At 36.3% G+C, this 6,524-nt stretch overlaps 1 pseudogene; it reads right to left on the bottom strand.

The window, feature by feature from the left end:
• Nucleotides 1-703: 703 nt before the first annotated feature.
• Nucleotides 704-821, bottom strand: LOC126163532 (5S ribosomal RNA; annotated as a pseudogene).
• Nucleotides 822-6,524: the final 5,703 nt, after the last annotated feature.

Consider the following 6,524-nt stretch of genomic DNA (forward strand, 5'->3'; position numbering starts at 1 on the left):
CATTTTATACCCTCTCTACTTCAACAATCATTAGTTATCTTGCTCCCCAAATAGCAAAACTAATCTACTAAACTGTAATACCATCTAGATACTGACAGAATTTATGGAAAGTGTTCTGGTCCAGTCTTACTAATCATCTCCAACCTTTCACTTGGCGATTCAAGGAGCCACTTTTTGACATTTCGTTGTGTTAAAGTTCTTGAGGGAACTAAAGCTGAAACCATGGTGTTGTCAGCTATTTACTTTTTCTTTCTGTTCCTCTCTTTGTGTTCGTAGTCTTTGATCTTACAGAGCTTGATAGTCTGACAGAGCGACGTGACAGTCCATCAGAGCTATCAGAGCTGTCAGGATGGGGCATAAGACCTCAGTGGGTTTATAGCACAGCCAGTCAACACGATGTGAGACCTGGACGATCCCCTGATGTGTTCTGGAAAATCAGGCATACATGGTATGGGCCCAAGTAGGAGGACTAGACACACCTATGAAATCTACATTCACTCATTGACTCCGTCGTCAGGCCACAAGTGGCCCATTGGAACTATCCGACCACCATGTCATCCTCAATACGGATACAGATTGGAGGGGCATGTAGTCAGCACACCGCTCTCCCGGTCGTTATGATGGTTTTCTTTGATTGGAGCCGCTGCTGTTGGGTCGACTAGCTCCTCAATAGGCATCACGAGGCTGAGTGCACCCCGAAAAATGGCAACAGCCCATGGCAGCCCAGATGGTCACCCACCCAAGTGCCGCCCACGCCCGACAGTGCTTAACTTCAGTGATCTGACGAGAACCGGTGTATTCACTGCGGCAAGGCCTTTGTCCAAATTTACATTCGCTACCATCAAAATACAATGAAGAAAATGGTATGTGGTGAGCCTGCAGTGCTATGCAAAACTCAACACCACCATTTAAATGGTCTCTTGAACACTCATTACTTTTGTGATTCATACCAGATGATGAGTATTGTAATAGTTATTGTAGATTAATGCAAATGAATTAGCATATTTTGCACTTTCACAATTCTTGTGGTATGGAACTTTGTATTGAAATGAAATAGCTTACATATGGTGTTCATTCAAGACACACATGTACAGTTGCCTTGACAGATCGACTGCAAAGAATGGAAAATTGCAAAATATACAAAATAATTAATGTAAGTGTAATTAACAGAATTACTTGATACTCTGCAGCAGAACCTGTGTGATATAGTTCACACACCCATGATGAAAATATGATATTCGATGTATTCATTATTTTAATCATTGGTAATGGGAATTTTATTTCAGTTAATCATGTTTTGCTAACTTCTTGCCCAATTTATTGTACTGTAATCATTGCATACATCAGAAAGACAACGAAAAGTTAGTTCTAAGAGATATATCACACTAATAATGTTAAGTTCTCTATTTTGTATTTGTATAGCAATTCTTGCGAAAACTGTTAAACATTAATTAATGTGTATCTAATAAATTGTTGGTGTTATGATATCCCATGAGGTATCAATTTGATGATCATGTAACAGTGCATATATCTGTATATTCAAAATTTATACTTGTGTTTTTGTTCTGTTTTATAGCTTACAGCTTATTTCAAATGAATGTTTAAAACTGCTTACTCTAGATGAGATAAACATCAGTATAAATAGCGGTATACCTTCTCACGAGAATGAACCATTGCTCAGCGCCTCTTGTGAATTATGATAGAAGAAAGCTGAGAATACTGTAGATAATGTTTCTATATTACTGTATGTGTAGCTTCCAGTGATTTTGGCGTCAATAACTCATTCTGTATAAAAATTTCGGTCACTCATGTAAGAAAAGGTACCGATTTTATTAGATTATGTGTGATGCACAACTCTGAAATGGTAGCTCTGTTTGTCGGCGCAGTGTTCAAGTCACTTAGTTTAGGGATGTAGAAGATATTTATTTTAAACACTTAAATTATTCAATGGTGAAGACCAGAGGCTTAGAAAAACTCCTCAAGTGACTTACATTTGCGAGTCAGAAAATGTCTGTGAGTGTATTACACTCCATGCTTAGAAATTTTTCAAGCAAGTCTCAGTTACAGACTTGTTTTATTAATGGACTTCAATTCTGGGCCTTGTTAAATTTATGAACTGTTTCGATGGTGGAAGATCTGATGGTGTGAACTTCTGGTTCTGCTTTCACTAAGAAAGGCATCGTCTGTATTCCAAAACATTTTAGGCATGGAAATATGTCTGATCAGTACCAAAGCTTATTGTGGGACTTTAGCTCATAGAGCAAATTATTTTAGGTTATTATATAATTGGACTGTTTGTGCTTGTAAGATTTTAGAGGGATTTTAACTTCTTGCTAATTCCTCCAAGAAACGAAGTTTAGATGCTTCATTGGTGAATTTATTCTTTGGAAATCTTTTTTGCTCTGATCTTAGTCAACTTAACTTAGTCATTATTAATGCTTTTTATTTTCACTGATGATGACTGAGAGCTCTTCGAATTTAAATCGAAATACATTCGCTGAATGCGAATAACTTGGAGTCACCTATTTTAGATATAGATGTTCTACCTGTTGGTGGCATATGAAAATTTGAGCTGGCACGGCACCCAAACCTGGATTTACCAATTCTCAGGCTTGGTCGCCATACCATTAGGCTATCTGTGCACGCTTCATAGCCTGTCACAAACTTCCATACATCGCACTGTGTACATCACTGTACCACAGTGATGAAAGAAAGAGACTATAGTACAGGGAGATAGACAGTGTGACATATGGAAATTTGTGCTGACTCTTGAGGCGCGCACAGATAGCCTAATGGTGAGACAACAACTCGTGATAAGTGGGTAATCCGGGTTCGAGTCCCGGCCTGGCAAAAATTTTCATCTGTCATCAACAGATAGAACATGAGTATCTAATACAGCTGACGCCAAGTTATTCGCATCCACCGAATTTATTTCGATCTAAATTATTAAAATTATTTATTTTTATTACATCTGAAACATAATGGGACGTTGGGTGGTCTTTCCTGGATCCTTTTAGCTAGCTAGATCTACATCACACAAATTAAGTGTATCCTCTGCAGCGACTCCAGTACTGGGGAAAATATCTAGACCATTGCAGAGCCTTTCTTGCTATGTACTCTGGCGTGTATGTCTCGCAATTACTTACATTGCAGGTATTTTCTCATATACCTTCTGCTGACGACAAGCAAAGTGACACTGCAGGTCTATACATTCACTTGACATCTGCATTCACATATTTACTATACAAGTAGTGCACAACGTGTGTTGGTTGCCATACAATGTACGAGAATGATGTCACCTCAATTTTAACACTACCTCATCATGTGTTTTATAAGAAAAATGAGTTGAAGGAAGCAACCCACTGTTGGCTCATATTGGATGGTGAGTTCTTGGTATTTTGAAAACAAGACTCTCTGCAGTGCAGAACACTTTCCTAGCGGCTTCGACTACTGGAGTATTTTTGGAAAAAGCTCGCTCTGAATAAAGAACGTATATGTTCAATACCTTCAAGCAGTGTGCAACAATACATAATGCCAAATGGCTTCTTCAAAGTGCAAACTTTTTTTCTTCAATCATCATATACACATCCTTTAGCGTTAAGAAGAACTTAAAGCAGTATGTACTTACTAAAACGTTGTGGTCTCCTCCACATACGAGTCAATCCCCTCAACAATGTCTTTCGGAAAACTCGCGAGGTCTTTCGGTGGATAGTGTGATAACTGAGATTTGCACAAATGCAGAAGAGCTGCACTATCATATGCAATTACTGGACCTGAAATAAATTAACAGATGCATTTCTGTAGCAGTAAATTTCCGTACCATCTTACTGCTAGTAAAGATACTGATTTTATAGGAGATTTTTTCATCTCTATACAAAATAGTATGATATTTTATTTCACTCTTTAGACAGTCATAATGGAAAATGAGATCATAGATATGCATATATTTGCAGGTAATAGTAAAACAATTTCTGTTTTTCACAACTGGTTGCGACACAATTAGTCACAAGTCACTGTACTACTATGCAAGAAAAGCAATACCTATTAGTCAGCTTCAGACAGGATGTGTAAGTAGTCTATGCTCTTTACTCATCAAACTGATCTAAATACAGGACTACACAAATTTTACAAACAAATCGATAGTTAGCAATCCATAATATATTTCATAACTTCAGAGAAATTTTATAATAAGAAAATAATATTTTTGTGCTCCGTAGAGTCACGCAGGAAGCATACTGGAGACGCTATCACAATAGCTTCTTGAAATTTTATGATGCAGATGCAAGACCTACTTGGTGATCATTAGATAATAATGATATATATATATATATATATATGTATATATATATATATATATATATATATATATACATATATATATACCTCGAATCTTAGATGTGGATGTGTTTTCAGGGGTTATTTAGAAGCAGCAACGTAAGACAGCCCAAAAACAGCTGATTTCTTTTTTTTTTAACTAACAGTCGTTATTTACAAGAAGCCCATTCATGTGGTTAAGATGTTTACAAGCCACGTAATACACAGCACTGATATTATGTAATATTGTTATAATATATAAACCAACTGAGTTTAGATTAGATACCAATCTGGACACAAGTAATTTACTTTATACCTTTGTATAGATCTTTGTTACTGCTAATATGGACTCCATAAACTGAGTAGTTTTTTAAAAGGTGATATATTATTCACAAGATATTTCAGGAAGGACTAAATACGCTTAGAAACAGTAGTTGTTTACCCTGGCCTCTACAGGATGTCATACTTAATTCGTATTACACAGTCTCTCATCCTTTTCGTCAAAGTAACTCGCCCTCTCCTCCCCAAACACCACTCATTGCGTATTTCAATTAGTACATTCTGCGGTCATTTTTCATCTTTATTCATCTTTATTCAACATTTATCATATATGTAACAGAACAGATTTCTTCTCTTATACATTACAACAATATGCTTACTTACATACACAGTTACAGAAATTTAGTCATACATCTTGAATTGTAACCCACATTCAGCATGTATGAATCATATACAACCGTTCACCTGATGAAAGATTCGAACACAAAGACAGGAAAGTTTCACAGGTCACACCAATATTCAAGAAAGTAATAGGAGTAATCCACTAAATTACAGGCCTTTATAATTAATGTCGATATGAAGCAAGATTTTGGAACATACATTGTGCTCAAACATTATTAACTACAATGAAGAAAATGGCCTGTTGACACACCGTCAACACTGATTTAGAAAACATAGTTCTAGTGAAACACAACTAGCTCTTTACTCACATGAAGTGTTGAGTGCTATTGACAAGGGATTTCAAATTGATTCCTTTTTTCTAGATTTTCAGGAGGCTTTTGACACTGTAGCACACAAGTGACTTGTAGCACACAAGTGACTTGTAGCACAATTGCGCGCTCATCGAATTTCGTCTCAGTTATGTGACTGAATTCGCGATTTTCTGTCAGAAAGGTCACAGTTCGTAGTAATTGATGGAAAGTCATCGAGTAAAACAAAAGTGATTTCTGGCGTTCACCAAGGTAGTGTTATAGGCCCTTTGCTGTTACTCATGTATATAAACGATTAGGAGGCAAGATGAGTAGCTGTCTTCGGTCATTTGCAAATGACGCTGTCGTTTATCGACTAGTAAAGTCACCAGAACAACAAAATGAATTGCAAAACGCTTTAGAAAAGATACCTGTATGATGCGAAAATTGGTTCTTTGAAAGGAGATTATTACCTAGTTGATTGTATTTAGTTACAAATATTTTGGAAATTACTACAAACTATTGTGGGTGGTCAATTATTTTGGGAGATATTCTTATCTCCATTATTAAAAATTGGCAAAAATTCTAAAATTTTTAGTGATTCAGGGAAAATTCCAAACTATAAACATTTGTTAAAATGAATGTTGAAGGCTCAGAGATCAAACGAATAGTTTTCTTGATTATGGAGTTTGACAGAAACTAATTATCCATAGTTTTAGACTTGGAGAAGTTTCTTACTGCTATTATGACGTCAGTGGATGTAACAGTTTTCCACTGTATAGACTGTTTCAGTGGTAGCTGCTTGCTAAGTACTCTGCTTGTAGACATGTGAGTCGAACTGATTGTGCTTCTAGTTTCTTGCATAGAAGACACAAGGAACTTATTTAGTTGGTATGGCTCTACTCATATCTCTTGTGTGTGGATAGGAGTGTTCCTGTGTGATAATCTGCCATGCTGCTGTGCACTTATTTGGAGCAGTTTCCTTATACTTTTCACAGGATAATTCTTCTTCACGAAGACTCTTAGTTTTATAAAAATAACCTACTGTTCAGATTCATCCTATCATATATATCGGCCTGTTTTGTGACCCTCTTACACATATTTTTATAAAGGGTGTAATGGGTAAAGGTGCACACATTTCTATTGGAGACTGTGGATGATATACAGAAAACATTACATGAATATTACAACATTTGCAGCCTAGAATTGTAGCCATTACCATTTTTTTTTACATTGGTTAGA

Source organism: Schistocerca cancellata, chromosome 2 (assembly GCF_023864275.1).
Source record: "Schistocerca cancellata isolate TAMUIC-IGC-003103 chromosome 2, iqSchCanc2.1, whole genome shotgun sequence".
Lineage (NCBI taxonomy): Eukaryota > Metazoa > Arthropoda > Insecta > Orthoptera > Acrididae > Schistocerca > Schistocerca cancellata.